Raw genomic sequence first — 16,209 nt, 5'->3', positions numbered from 1 at the left:
GGTGTGATATACCAGTTGCCCCCCCAAAAAACTGATTGAAGCAGGGGTGTTATATACCAATAATATACTTTACATATAGTGCATTTAGGTAGTGCAGCATTTGTTTGCTGTTTTGCTGCGTTACCACAGCTACACAGAGTGACAAACGCTATTGGAACAAATCATTTCTACTGGTGTGATATACTAGTTGCCCCCCAAAAAAACTGAAGCAGCGGTGTTATATACCAATAATATACTTTCTATATAGTGCATTTGGGAGTGCAGCATTTGTTTGTGGTTTTGCTCTGTTACCGCAGCTACACATAGTGACAAACGCTATTGGAACAAATAATTTTTACTGGTGTGATATACCAGTTGTCCCCCAAAAAAACTGATTGAAGCATGGGTGTTATATGCCAATAATATACTTTCTATATAGTACATTTAGGCAGTGCAGCATTTGTTTGTGGTTTTGCTGCGTTACCGCAGCTACACAGAGTGACAAACGCTATTGGAACAAATAATTTCTACTGGTATGACATTTCAGTTGCCCCCAAAAAAACTGATTGAAGCAGGGGTGTGATATACCTCCTTCCACAAATACTGCTCTTCTATAGGGACATTTGTCACAGGTTCATTTTGAAAATGACAGGCAGAGGAAGAGGCAGGCCATTCCGCAGGGATGGTAGGGGTCAGGCAGGTGCACCAGGCCGGAGCTTAAGTGGGAAGTTGCAGAAGGTGCGTGCGATTACTTCAAAGGACGCACCAGAGTTGGTTGAGTGGCTCACTCAGCCTTCCCCTTCTGCACCCTCCTCATCCTCTCTATCTGCACCCTCTTCACACTCTGCTGTTTGCACCCCCAAAGACACTGCCACCACCACCAAATCCCCTCCTCTCGAGTCAGAGGAATTATTTTCCCATCCATTCCAAGACCTTAACGATGCGCAGCCATTCTTGGCATCTAATCAGGAAGAGGAGGTATCAACGGTGGCCACCCAGCAGTCTGACGACAGTACCTAGATCTGCCCAAAGTAGGTGGTCCCCGCTGTTGCTGCCTATTACGTGATCTCCAATGTCAGTTGTGGTGAAGGTGACGATGATTACATGTCGATGGACGTCACGTGGGTACCCACAAGAGAGGAAGAGGAGGGGAGTTCAGAGGGAGAGAAGGAGCAGCAGATAGGGAGGAGAAGGAAGAGAAGCAAGCAGAACTTACAGTACACAGGAGGCAAAAATATGACTGCTAATGTATCTCGAATGAGCCATCCACCATGCACAGTCACATCTGGTGCTCCCAGGATGCCGGAACATGGATCTGCAGTGTGGGCTTTTTTTAATGTGTCCGCTGCTGACAAAAGTGTTGCCATCTGCAGCATGTGCTGCCAACAAATAAGTCGCGGTAAGCCAAGCACTCACCTAGTGACGACCTCCTTAAAAGGCACCTGGCCATCACCGAGCCCAGTGGGAGCAACACCGCCAGAACCCACAAAGCCACAATCCTGGCACTCCACGTCCTGCTTCTTATCCTTCTCCTCTCACCTCCAATTTGTCCTCCACTCCACCTTCCACCGCGCCGTCGTCGCGTTCATCTGGCAAAAGGCAGGCTTCCGTGGCCCAAATGTTCGAGCGTAAAAAGATGATGACGCCGAATAAGCCTCTTGCCCAACGGCTGACCGCTGGCTTGTCAGAAATGCTAGCCCGCCAACTACTGACATATAAACTGGTGGTCTCAGAAGTCTTTAGAAAATTTGTGGCCTTTGGCACACCGCAATGGAAGGTCCCCGGAAGGCAATATTTCTCCCAGAAAGGCATCCCGGAGCTATATGGCCACGTTCAGCGGCAATTAAATGTATCTCTGGCACACAGTGTTGGTGACAAGATACATCTGACCACAGACACGTGGTCTAGCAAACACGGGCAGGGAAGGTACATAACTTTTACTGCCCACTGGGTGAACCTTCTGACGGCCGTCAAGCATGCAACCCGTGGCACACATGTAGATTTGGTGTTACCTCGACGGATTGCATGCAGGCCTGCCTCTTCTTCTCCTACTCCATGCTCCGTCTCCTCCTCAGCTGATCCTCCTTTTCCACTGCTACTGCCTCTTCTGCTGAGCCCCCCAGAACCTATTCGACATGCCAGGTGAGACGTTGCCATGCTGTGCTGCGGCTGTTGTGCCTGGAAGCCAAGAGCCACGCCGGTCCTTTACTCCTTTCAGCTTTGCGGTCACAGGCCGATCAGTGGCTATCCCCGCTCAATTTGACAGTTGGTAAAGTGGTGTGCGACAATGGTGCCAATCTGCTGAGCACGCTGAAACAGGTCACAATGACAGACGTGCCATGCATGGCACACGTCCTGAACTTAGTTGTGCAGCGATTCATTGCCAAATACCCCGGGGTCCAGGATGTCTTGCGGCAGGCCAGGAAAATCTCTGCCCTTTCTAGATCTTACAAGGCCATGGCTCACCTTGCTGACGTTCAGTGGCGACACCACCTGCCCGTCAGTCTGATTTGTGACTGCCCGACGCGCTGGAACTCCACCTTGTAAATGCTTGATAGGCTGTTCCAGCAGAAACGTGCAGTTGACGACTACCTGTATGATCTCTGTGGCAGGACAGGTTCTGGGGAGCTTGTTTTTTTTTCACCGCGCCAGTGGCTGCTCATGCGCGACGCATGCAGACTGTAGCGGAGAGCTGATATTCCACAGTGAATCTCCACTTAAAGGGGTTATCCCACTTAGCAGTTTCATACTTACCTGCTGCCACCGCGCGTTCACTTCCTGGATTCTGGCTGGGGGCGGGCTTCATCTTGATTGAAGTCTTCTCCCGGCCGGGCCGCGCGCTGGACTGAACGCGCACGCTGCCGCGCATGCGCAATGTGACTTATTTCTGGCCAGTATAGTACAGAGCCGGCGTGCGCGTTCGCAGCTCTGTACTATTCTGGCCGGGAAAAAGTCACCGTCGCGCATGCGCGGCAGCGTGCGCGTTCAGGACAGCGAGTGGCCCGGCCGGGAGAAAAGAAGAAGTCTTCTGGGCAAGCGCGACCATCGGGATCTTGCGGAAGAGCGGTGGTCGTAACCAGGGGAGACCGAGTCACAACAATAAGGTAAGTGGGGATGAATTTTCTCCTAATCGGTGGGAATTTGTTAATAAAGTATATTTACAAAAATGATCACTGTCAAATCATTAACAGATTTAACAGTGATCATTATGATGGGATAACCCCTTTAAGATCCCAGTGAGGCTCAGGAACAAGTCTTATAAATCCATAGAGTAGGAATTCCAGCAGGCAAAGTAATCCAATAATATCCCAACAGCAATCCCAATGACTGGACGACACACAGCATCAGGAGCAGAACTAACTTTATTTATACACAGCACACTACTTTTAAACCCCCCAACAGCCCCATTTACACACAATAGGGCACATAGAAGATTATGGTACAAGGAAGGGTAGGGCCAGACAATAGCAAGGGCTGATGGGAGATGGCGGAGGCACAGAAAAGCCATGCATTTAACATAGTAAACATTGCAGTTTACAATACATAGCAATACAATTAACCCAATGCCATTTTACAGGAATTAAACAGGACAGGCTAAATACAATCCGCTACACAGACTTCTGCAGCCATTTGATGAGATCACCAAACTGGTCAGTCGCAGCCAGGGCGCCATCAGTGACATCGTACCTTATGCCTTCTTTCTGGAGTGTGCATTGCGTCATGTCATTAATCAGAGGAGGAGGAGCAAGTAGAGCATGCTTTAAACTTTTCTGGCATCCCTGGTGTTGTCTGTGGCTGGGGGGGAGAAGACCGAGGATGACATTGTCCTGGACGATGAGCAGGAGCCAGGCCACTCCTGCTCAGTTTAGCGCAAATGGGGGCCTTCATGCTCCAGTGTTTGAAGAGGGACCCCAGTATAAAAAACATAAAGAGCAAGGACCAGTATTGGGTGGCAACATACTTAGACCCCCGGTACAAAAACAAAATGGCAGACATGTTACCAGCATCACAGAGGGCTGTCAGAATGCAGCATTTCCAGGCCTTGTTTCGAAAAATGCTGCATTCTGCTTTTGCGGGCGCTGGCAGAGGAATTTCCACTAACAGAGAAAAAGTTGTGGGTATCAATCCAACAGCGCATACAAGAAAAAGGTGGTTTGAAGATGTGTTGGTCACTTCAGATATGAGATCATTCTTGCAGCCAAACCATCGACAGCCACCCTCCGGATGCAGCCTCAGGGAACGCCTAGACCGACAGGTGTCCGACTACATGGGGTTAACGGCCGATATGGACGCTCTGAGAAGCCAGGAACCCCTTGACTACTGGGTGTGCAGGCTTGACCTGTGGCCAGAGCTGGCACAATTTGCCATGGAACTCTTGGCTTGCCCCTCGTCCAGTGTCCTGTCTAAAAGGACGTTCAGCGCAGCAAGGGGGGTCATGACCGATAAGCATACTTGCCTAGCTCACGACAGTGTGGGCTACCTCACATTTCTAAAAATGAATGAGGCATGGATCTCGGAGGAATTCAACACATGTGACGAGTCGACCACGTTTAATTGAAATTCTTCATGACAGCCCACAAATATCTGCCACCACCCAGAACAAATAATGGTCCCTGTCTTAGGTAAATACAGCGGCATAAAAGGCCTTTCCTGTCTGGTGAATGCCTAATGTATTAGGCTCGGAGGAATTCAACATCTGTGACGACCACATGTTTCAACTATTATGATTAGGGTTTTTTTCAAGAAGGGGGAGTTCGTTAGCCATGTTTTTAATCCAATATTATATTTTTAGTTCTTTTAAACATATGTATTTGACCTGTATTTGTACTGGCCTTCAGTAAAATTGATATTCATAGACCTCCAGCCACATTCTTACTTATTCTTTTCTGTACACTGAATGCATAATTTTTGGGGCCTGTAGTCCACTGGCCTGCTGTAAAATTGATATCCAATGACCATGTCATCTACCTAGAGCCACATACTTGTTCTTTTCTGTACGCTGAATGCATAATTTTTGGGGCCTGTAGTCCACTGGCATGCTGTAAAATTGATATCCAATGACCGTGTAATCTACTGTCACCGCCAGTTCTGTGAGAAGGTCTGGCAGACGTCCTTCTCTACCTCTTGCATGACGTTCTTTGTTTTGGTTTCACTTTGTCATCTCCTTTCCTTCTCCCAGGTGTCACCTATTTAGACTAATCATCTCTCTTTATATTCCCTTCCATACTGCCTCATTTTGCGGTTTATACTACTTCCTGGATGAAGTGTTCACTGCTGGAGGCTGCTGTTGCTGTTTGCTCAGATAAGTCTTTTCATGTATTGTGTTTCCTTGCTGGCTTGACCCTTACTCTGTCCGTATTAAGTGCAGGGAGCCGGTGGTCGTATCCCCTCACTATTATAGGGTTTTCAGATGTCACACAGTCTTAGGTACGTGGGCATGCAATCGTCTACCATTGAGACCCTTGCATGGGCATAGCAGTCAGGGAAAGCTCTTAGGGTTTTATAGGGCTCACCTATATGCTCCTTAGTTTGGGATCAAGCCAGTCGGACGTTTATTCATAAGTTCCAGCTATCTGCAACATCATCCATGACATTATAAACCGCCGTAACCGTCTTAAGCATGGATCCGGTTTCAGCCTTGATTGACCGCATGCAAGGTCTTTCGCTGGAGGTAGCAGATCTCCGTAAAACTGTGTCTCAGTTTCAGGTGACCGGTTCTGCTGGCGTTCCTGGAGTTTGTTCCGAGCCTAAGATCTCGCTTCCAGATACGTTCTCCGTGGGTAGTGAGAATTTTGTTCGCTTTAGAGAGGCTTGCAAACTCCATTTTCGCCTACTTCCCCATTCCTCTGGTGATGAGGAGCAGAGGGTGGGGATCATCATCTCGCTGCTCAGAGATAACACTCAGTCTTGGGCCTTTCCGTTGCTGGTGGGGGCACGGCCCCTCCGATCGGTGAATTAATTTTTTGTAGCCCTGGGGCAGATATATGATGACCCGGAACGTATTGCTCTGGCTGAATCTAAACTGCGTATTTTATGCCAGAGTAAACAGTCCGCAGAGATATATTGTTCTGAATTTCGGAGATGGGCAGCTGATACTGGTTGGAGTGATGCTACACTCCGAAGTCAATTTTGCCATGGTCTTTCGGAAAGATTGAAAGATGCATTTGCTTTTCATGAGAGACCAGCCTCGTTAGAATCTGCCATGTCTCTAGCTGTTTGTATTGACAGGCGTCTTAGAGAGAGAGAGGAGACTACTCCTTCCTGTCATATTCAGCCCAAGTCACAGGAAAAACAGCCGGCACTCACTCAATATTGCACGTTGCACGGGATAGGAGGAAATCTCCACGAATATTCAAAGAAGATCCCAGCAAAGGTATACAAAATGACCAAGTATATATAATGGGATAACTCCTCCCCTTGTGACATCATCACCAACTCCCATCACCTGCACAAGTGGTGGGAGGGGTAAGTAACAAACAGAAGTATCAATCAGTATGTCAGAAGCTGTAAAACAGGGTTCATGTCTCAAACTGTGCTTCAAAAAATGCTTCAAAAAATAAACATATCCACCACAAAACAAATTTCACATTTCCTGGTGTATGAGATCCCTCAATGGGTAATTGATGTCTGAAAAATAAAGGTTATATATAAATAACGCAACATCAGATATGCATGATCTCATAATCTCTGTTAAGGCCCCTAGGATGCAGAGTGTCCAGTATGCCTCTCTACGTAATAGCAGCTTCTTCAAATCCCCTCCTCTCCTAGGTCTTTTAACCTGTTCCAATACCTGGAACCTCAATTGAGCTATCCCATGTTTGCACTGATCAAAATGAAATGGGATAGGTAACATTAAATTCTTAGTTCGAATAGTGGATTTGTGTTTCCCAATACGATCCCTAATCGTTTGTGTGGTCTCTTCAATATACACTGCTCAAAAAAATAAAGGGAACACTTAAACAACACAATGTAACTCCAAGTCAACCACACTTCTGTGAAATCAAACTGTCCACTTAGGAAGCAACACTGAGTGACAATCAATTTCACATGCTGTTGTGCAAATGGGATAGACAACAGGTGGAAATTATAGGCAATTAGCAAGACACCCCCAATAAAGGAGTGGTTCTGCAGGTGGTGACCACAGACCACTTCTTAGTTCCTATGCTTCCTGGCTGATGTTTTGGTCACTTTTGAATGCTGGCGGTGCTTTCACTCTAGTGGTAGCATGAGACGGAGTCTACAACCCACACAAGTGGCTCAGGCAGTGCAGCTTATCCAGGATGGCACATCAATGCGAGCTGTGGCAAGAAGGTTTTCTGTGTCTGTCAGCGTAGGGTCCAGAGCATGGAGGCGCTACCAGGAGACAGGCCAGTACATCAGGAGACGTGGAGGAGGCCGTAGGAGGGCAACAACCCAGCAGCAGGACCGCTACCTCCGCCTTTGTGCAAGGAGGAACAGGAGGAGCACTGCCAGAGCCTTGCAAAATGACCTCCAGCAGGCCATAAATGTGCATGTGTCTGCTCAAATGGTCAGAAACAAACTCCATGAAGGGGATATGAGGGCCTGACCTCCACAGGTGGGGGTTGTGCTTACAGCCCAACACCGTGCAGGACGTTTGGCATTTGCTCTTCACAGATGAAAGCAGGTTCACACTGAGCACATGTGACAGACGTGACAGAGTCTGGAGACGCCGTGGAGAACGTTCTGCTGCCTGCAACATCCTCCAGCATGACCGGATTGGCATTGGGTCAGTAATGGTGTGGGGTGGCATTTCTTTGGAGGGCCACACAGCCCTCCATGTGCTCGCCAGAGGTAGCCTGACATTAGGTACCGAGATGAGATCCTCAGACCCCTTGTGAGACCATATGCTGGTGCGGTTGGCCCTGGGTTCCTCCTAATGCAAGACAATGCTAGACCTCATGTGGCTGGAGTGTGTCAACAGTTCCTGCAAGACGAAGGCATTGATGCTATGGACTGGCCCGCCCGTTCCCCAGACCTGAATCCAATTGAGCACATCTGGAACATCATATCTCGCTCTATCCACCAATGTCACGTTGCACCACAGACTGTCCAGGAGTTGGCAGATGCTTTAGTCCAGGTCTGGGAGGAGATCCCTGAGGAGACCGTTCACCACCTCATCAGGAGCATGCACAGGCATTGTAGGGAGGTCATACAGGCACTACTGAGCCTCATTTTGATTTGTTTTAAGGACATTACATCAAAGTTGGATCAGCCTGTATTGTGTTTTTCCACTTTAATTTTGAGTGTGACTCCAAATCCAGACCTCCATGGGTTGAAAAATTTGATTTCCATTTTTTTATTTTTGTGTGATTTTGTTGTCAGCACATTCAACTATGTAAAGAACAAAGTATTTCAGAAGAATATTTAATTAATTCAGATCTAGGATGTGTTATTTTTGTGTTCCATTTATTTTTTTGAGCAGTGTATAATAAGCCACAGGGACATTTTATCAAATAGATCACATTAGTGCATTCACATGTGAAAAAACCTTCAATTGAAAATGGTCGCCCACTATGTGGATGATAAAATGTAGAACCTCTAATAATATGGGAACATTGAGAACAGGGCAAACATGGGAATGTGCCCTTACGTTGAGTTGCTAACACCATTTGTTTTACCGTCTTTTTTTGTACTTCCAATATCAGAATGTACAAGTTTATCCCTATAACTAGGATTCTTCTTGTTACAAATCAAGGGAGGATTTTAAACTCTTCTATGGTGGGATAAGCCTTCTCCAACAGGTGCCAGTGTCTACGTATGATATTATCCAGTTTCTGGTTATAGGGATGAAACTTATGTACAAGTGCCACTCTAGATAATTTAATTTTTGCTGATTTATCAGGATTAGTAAGTTCTCTTCTAGTCTTACTCAAAATTGAATGGGGATAACCCCTTTGTTCAAATCTATCAGTCATCTCACTAATCCTGATAAGTTGCATGTCAGGGTCAGACACAATACGCTGCACTCGCTGATACTGGGATTTCGGGATAGCCCTCTTTAATGCTGGTGGGTGAGAACTTGAGAAATGAAGAATGCTGTTCCTATCCGTATCCTTTCTAAACAGGTCTGTGGATATTATACCGCATTGATCCTTTATCACCATCGTATCAAGAAAGCTCACTTTATAATTGTCATAGACTAATGTAAATTGTAACCCTTCATGTGCATGATTCAGGTGTTCGAGGAAGAACAACAGGGTCTCCTGTGACTCCGCCCATATGCAAAAAATGTCATCAATAAATCACTTCCAAACGAGGACATTATTTCGAAACCAACTGTTATTGTATACATGTAAATCCTCAAATTCTGACATATATGCATTTGCATAGGGCGGGGCCACATTCGACCCCATCGCGGTCCATCGCCGCTGAAGGTAGTAGTCATCCTCAAACATGAAATAATTTTCATATAACACAAGTTTTAATAAATGCAGGAAAAATTCCTGTTCTTCTTTAGTATATTTACTGCTACCTAGTAATGATCTAACTGCTTCCATACCAGTTATAAGGTCGATAGAGGTATATAAACTAACCACGTCTATAGTTACCAAGAGACTGTCAGGGGGTCCCTACTCCTCTAGTGTTGGGGCTACCCTGGCTCACTAAACATAACCCCACCATTGATTGGCAAGCAAGGCAAATAAATGGTTGGAGTGAGTTTTGCAGAGAGAATTGCCTCACGGCGTCTCTTTCAGAGGTTTCTACCAAGACTGTACCATCTTTTCTCTCTGAATTTTCGGATGTGTTTTCCGAGAGTGGTGTCCAGGAGCTGCCCCCTCACCAGGAGTACGACTGCCCTATTAATCTCATCCCAGGCGCCAAGCTGCCAAAATCACATTTATACAATCTCGCCCAACCTGAAAGAGTCGCTATGCGTACTTATACCACTGAGAGCCTGAGAAAGGGACACATCCGACCCTCGAAGTCACCTGTTGCCGCTGTTTTTATTTTTTGTTAAGAAAAAAGATGGTTCTTTAAGACCTTGTCTGGATTTCAGGGAGCTGAACCGTATCACAATTCGTGACCCATATCCGCTTCCTCTGACCCCGGACCTGTTTAACCAGATTGTTGGGGCTAAAGTTTTTTCTAAGTTGGATTTAAGAGGGGCATACAACCTAGTCAGGGTCAGGGAACGGGACGAATGGAAGACGGCCTTCAATACCCCTGAGGGTCATTTCGAGAATTTGGTTATGCCCTTTGGTTTGATGAATGCTCCGGACGTCTTCCAACATTTTGTGAACAGCATTTTTTTTCATTTAATGGAGAAATTTGTTCTGGTGTATCTAGATGACATTTTGATTTTTTTCTACTGATTCCAAGACTCATCGGGACCACATATGTCAGGTCTTGCTCATTCTGCGGGATAACAAAACAATAACAAAGACAGGTGCACGTTGCAGTCTCACTAAACCCTCAAACTGATTTTAAAATTGAGAGATTAGTCAACATGTCCTGCCAAGGTTTCTCAAGTAGCCCGGGACCTAACACTCTCCTACCTGAGCCGTATGGGCAATACCAGGAGCCAGTGGGCAAATTACAGGAGCATAAGGCCGACTCACAAACAGCTCACCAGTTACCTCCAGCATGTAGCCATGCTTGCAATGGGAGGAGGGAGGAGTCTGCGAGTCCCACTCAAGACTGACTGATATGTCCCAGGCCTCACAGGTGCACCTAAATGTGGCCTGTAGATGGAAAACAGGCACATTTAAATTGGAGTTTATAGACCTCCAGGAATCTATATACAGTATACAAACTAAGAAGACAGGTTGGTATTAGCAGGAGGTGCTCAAACCCACATGCAGTTGTGCATATATATAGGGGAGCAAATCCTGCACTTGTGGCCCGTTGCTAATGGCAATCCCCAGCAAAATGCATACGGTGGAGGATGCCCGCGGCGAACCATAAGTACCACAATAGACATCCTACACAAGGTAACAAGTGCGGATGTCATAATTAATATAACAATATAACAAAACAATAACAAAGACAGGTGAACGCTGCAGTCTCACTAAACCCTCTAACTGATTTTAAAATTGAGAGATTAGTCAACATGTCCTACGGTGTAGAACATGTCTATACCCGGGCACCACGCCAAGGTTTCTCATTCTGCGGGAGAATAAATTGTACGCTAAACTGGAAAAATGTGTGTTTCAATTTCTTGGTTTTCTTCTCTCCGCTTCTGGTTTTCACATGGACCCTGAGAAGGTCCGCACTGTGCTTGATTGGGAGCTTCCTGAGAATCAGAAGGTGCTGATGCGGTTTTTGGGTTTTGCCAATTATTACAGAAAGTTCATTTTGAATTATTCCTCTATTGTTAAGCCACTCACTGATATGACTAAAAAGGGGGTAGATTTTTCCTCGTGGTCGGTAGATGCGCTTAAAGCCTTTTCTAGTATCAAAGAGAGTTTTGCTTCCGCTCCCATTTTGGTACAACCTGATGTCTCTCTACCTTTTATTGTTGAGGTGGACGCTTCTGAGGTGGGTGCGGTCTTATCTCAGGGTCCCTCTCCTGCCAAATAGTGACCGTGTGCCTTTTTCTCAAGTAAACTCTCCTCTTCAGAGAGAGATTACGATGTGGGAGATAGGGAGTTGTTGGCCATCAAATTAGCTTTTGAGGAATGGCGCCATTGGTTAGAGGGAGCCAGACACCCTATTACCGTGTTTACCGACCATAAGAATCTGGCCTACTTGGAATCGGCCAAGCGTCTGAACCCGAGACAGGCCAGATGGTCTTTGTTCTTTTCTAGGTTTAATTTTGTTGTCACGTTTCGCCCTGGGGTTAAAAATGTGAAGGCGGATGCCCTGTCACGTTGTTTTCCGGGAGGGGGGAACTTTGAAGACCCGGGTCCCATTTTGGCTAAAGGGGTAGTTGTCTCTGCTCTTTATCCTAATTTGGAGGCAGAGGTTCAGGCAGCCCAGGCAGAGGCTCCTAATCTTTGTCCTCCTGGGAGGTTGTTTGTGCCTCTCGCTTTACGACACAAGGTTTTTAAGGAGCACCACGATACTGTTCTTGCTGGGCACCCGGGGAGTAGAGCCACAGTGGATCTCATTGCTCTGAGATTCTGGTGGCCAGCTCTTCGTAAGACGGTTGAGGGTTTTGTGGCAGCCTGCGAGACCTGCGCTCGTGCCAAGGTCCCTCATTCACGGCCATTAGGTTCTCTACTCCCGTTACCCATTCCTTCCCGCCCTTGGACGCATCTGTCCATGGACTTTATTACGGACTTGCCTCGTTCCTCAGAGAAGACTGTGATTCTGGTGGTAGTGGACCGTTTTAGCAAAATGGCGCATTTCATTCCCTTTCCTGGGTTACCCAATGCTAAGACGTTGGCGCAAGCGTTTGTTGATCACATTGTTAAATTGCATGGTGTTCCTTCAGACATCGTTTCTGATAGGGGTACGCAATTTGTTTCACGAAGGCCTTCTGTTGTCGCTTGGGGATTCGGTTGTCGATCTCTTCTGCTTTTCACCCACAGTCGAATGGTCAGACCGAACGCGTCAATCAGAATCTGGAGACATATCTGCGCTGTTTTGTGGCGGAGAATCAGGATTATTGGTATTCTTTTTTGTCCCTTGCTGAGTTTGGTGCATATGGGTTTCATCTGCAGTTTGGGACATTCTCTGGAGAGGGGTCTTCTGGTTTACCTGATGAGGAGAGATTTTACTTGTCTTTGTCATTTATTTGGCAAAAGATTCAGGGTAATCTGAAGAGGATGAGTAAGAGATATAAGCGTGTGGGGGATAAGAGACGTGTGCTTGGTCCGGACCTGAATGTGGGTGATCTGGTGTGGTTGTCTACAAAGAATATCAAACTGAAGGTTCCCTCCTGGAAGTTGAGTCCTAAGTTTACTGGGCCTTACAAGATCTTGTCTGTCATCAATCCCGTTGCCTTCCGTCTTGATCTTCCTGAGACTTGGAAGATCCATAATGTTTTTCACAGGTCCCTCCTCTTTGCCTCCTCCTCCGATTGTTGTTGATGGTAATCTTGAATTTCAGGTCTCTAGGATTGTGGATTCTCGCATTATCCGCGGTTCTCTCCAGTAGCTCGTTCATTGGGAGGGTTATGGTCCTCATGAGAGGATGTGGGTCTCAGTGGCGGACATTAAGGCCACTCGTCTCATCAGGGCTTTCCATAGGTCTCATCCTGAGAAGGTGGGCTCTGAGTGTCCGGAGTCCACCCGTAGAGGGAGGGGTACTGTCACCGCCAGTTCTGTGAGAAGGTCTGGTAGACGTCCTTCTCTACCTCTTGCATGACGTTCTTTGTTTTGGTTTCACTTTGTCATCTCCTTTCCTTCTCCCAGGTGTCACCTATTTAGACTAATCGTCTCCCTTTATATTCCCTCCCATACTGCCTCACTTCGCTGTTTATACTACTTCCTGGATGAAGTGTTCACTGCTGGAGGCTGCTGTTGCTGTTTGCTCAGATAAGTCTTTTCATGTATTGTGTTTCTTTGCTGGCTTAATTGTAGGTGACCCTGACTCCGTCCGTATTAAGTGCAGGGAGCCGGTGGTCGTGTCCCCTCACTATTACAGGGTTTTCAGGTGTCACACAGTCTTAGGCATGTGGGCATGCAATCATCTACCATTGAGACCCTTGCATGGGCATAGCAGTCAGGGAGAGCTCTTAGGGTTTTATAGGGCTCACCTATATGCTCCTTAGTTTGGGATCAAGCCAGTCGGACATTTATTCAAAAGTTCCAGCTATCTGCAACATCATCCGTGACATCTACCTCCAGCCACATACTTACTTGTTCTTTTCTGTATGGTGAATGAATAATTGTTGGGGCCTCGGAGGAATTCAACATCAGTGACGACCACGTGTTATCGAATTTCAACTATTATCATTATTGTTTTTTTCAAGCCATGTTTTTAATCCAATATTATATTTTTAGTTCTTTTAAACATATGTATTTTACCTCTATTTGTACTGGCCTGCAGTAAAATTGATATCCATTGACCGTGTAATATACCTCCGTCCACATAATCACTTGATCTTTTCTGTCTGGTGAATGCCTAATTTTTGGGGCCTGCAGTCCAGGGGCCTACAGTAAAAATTGTATCCATTGACCACATAATGTACGTACCTCGAGCCACATAATCAGAATTTCTTTTATGTCAGGTGAATGCCTAATTTTTAAGGCCCGTACACTCATGAACTAAAATAAAAAAATTCTAGGCTCCAACAGGGCACATTTCAGAGAATTTCCCTTTAAGACGCATAAAAATGTCCCCTGATTAAGATCCTTTTTTTTTTTTTTTTTTTTGTCATTGAACCCCCTCTAGTATGTCACTGTCCATGTTGTGGGACTACTTGTGCACTTCTACTAAGTATTTGGTGGCTGAAAATATGAGCTAAAGGTTTTTCAGGTTCACCTGCCATTAAAGTGAATGGGGGGAACTTGCGGTTCGCGGACATTTGATCGCATTTGCGTGATTGCGTTTGCGATCCGTCCCAGCTGATGTTCGTCCATCACTATTCTCAGGGTACTGGTCTCCCCCCTGACCCGGGCCACTCTGCTAGGCTTACCCCTGTCTGATGGGTATCAGTCACTCTCATAGCAGGCCATAGTGCCGGGAAGCCCGGGAAGTCTCTCCCTATTATGAGTTCATAATGTAGATTTGTGGTGACAGCCACATCGTGGGTCCATCTACGGCCACCATAGTTAGAGACACCAGCATGGTGGGGTAGTCTTTTAAGTCTCCGTGGATGCACATCACCCCGACATTCCGGACAGTATACTCAGGGAACCGCATCAGGGTAGCCCTTACTAGGGTCACCAGACTCCCTGAGTCCAGCAGAGCCTCCGCCGGAGTGTCTCCCACTTCCACTTGGCACAGGTGGTTTAGAGTTTTTGGGTTACCTGTTGCACACAGCTTCTGGCATATAGCGACTGACGGTAGCCATAGTAAGTGTCCATGGGCTTAACCCGATGGGGACAGTCATCCCTTACATGGCCCGGCTCCTGACACCGCCAGCAGACAATCAGAGCCAGGTCTACCATGGGTACATCCCGGGCGGGTTTTATCGGCTCAAATCTCTGGGTCTGGGGTGGAGATTTCCGGGGTTTGCCAACCCCCCTTCCGATAGAACCCTCCTTTAAATTCCTGGTAGCTTCATAGCGTTCCACCAGGTCCACCATCACAAGGGCATTGCCAGGATGCACCTGACCAATCCAGTGCTGGAGAGGGTATGGCAAAGCCCTCCAGAACATATCAGCTAACATACGATACAGCATAGCAGTGGGACATTTTTGTAAGAGGTGAAGTAAGTTATAATATTGGGGTCTTGCAGGCTCAGCTGGGTTGAACCCCCACTGATGCACCCACTGGGCCCGGACCAACAAATTCACCCCCAGTCTTGCCAGAATCTCACCCTTGACTTTCGTTAGTTGGCCGCTTGATTGTCCGGCAAGTCAAACACCCGCTGGGAATCGGATGCCAGGAACGGAGCGACGACCTCAGCCCACTGGTCATGGGGTAGCTTCTCCCTGATGGCCACTTTCTTTTACATCGCCAGGTAGGTTTCGATGTTGTCTGCGGGGGTCATCTTAGGAGTCGCGGGACCGTGGATGCTCGGGGTTGCTCCTGCTGTCTGCAAAGCCATCACGTGTTGTAGCAGCAACTGGTTAGTCTCCTGCTGCTGCTTGTTAGCCTCGCGTTGGTACAGGTTTGTCTCTCGCTGCTGCAGATTAGCCTCCATGAGGGCCTTCACGACAGCCTCTATTTTGTCGTGGGGCACTGGTTATAATATAGCTGGTTTAATGTACGACATACAATTGTGCCTGAAAAATGTGCATCCTCCACCAATTGTGGGGTTTCGCTCTGGTAGACAGGATTAGCGGATGCAGTATAGAGGCAACAACAAATTCTTTGGATCAAACAGTTCAGTGTTTTATTCACACTTTAGGCAAGTGACAAAACAAGCAGTCATAATCAAACAAATAGTCACCTTGCGGTGTTGGTGGTAATTCACACCTTGCAGTAATTCTGCCTCAAAGAATCCTGGACCATAGCAGCACCAACCTGTTTTCACACCAAACAGGTAGCAAGCCTTTATCCAGACACAAGGCTCCCAGATCCCAACACAGAGACCCGACTTCTGAGCCCAGCTGCTTATTTAAGGACAGTCAGGTGCTGCCAAAACCCAGACAGGCACTTAAAATCCGGTCCGGTATTTGACCTCACCTGGCTATAAATTAGCCCAGCAGCACA

The sequence above is a fragment of the Bufo bufo genome, chromosome 3, assembly GCF_905171765.1.
Source record: "Bufo bufo chromosome 3, aBufBuf1.1, whole genome shotgun sequence".
NCBI classification, from domain to species: domain Eukaryota; kingdom Metazoa; phylum Chordata; class Amphibia; order Anura; family Bufonidae; genus Bufo; species Bufo bufo.
Note: the sequence above shows the minus strand (reverse complement) of the source record.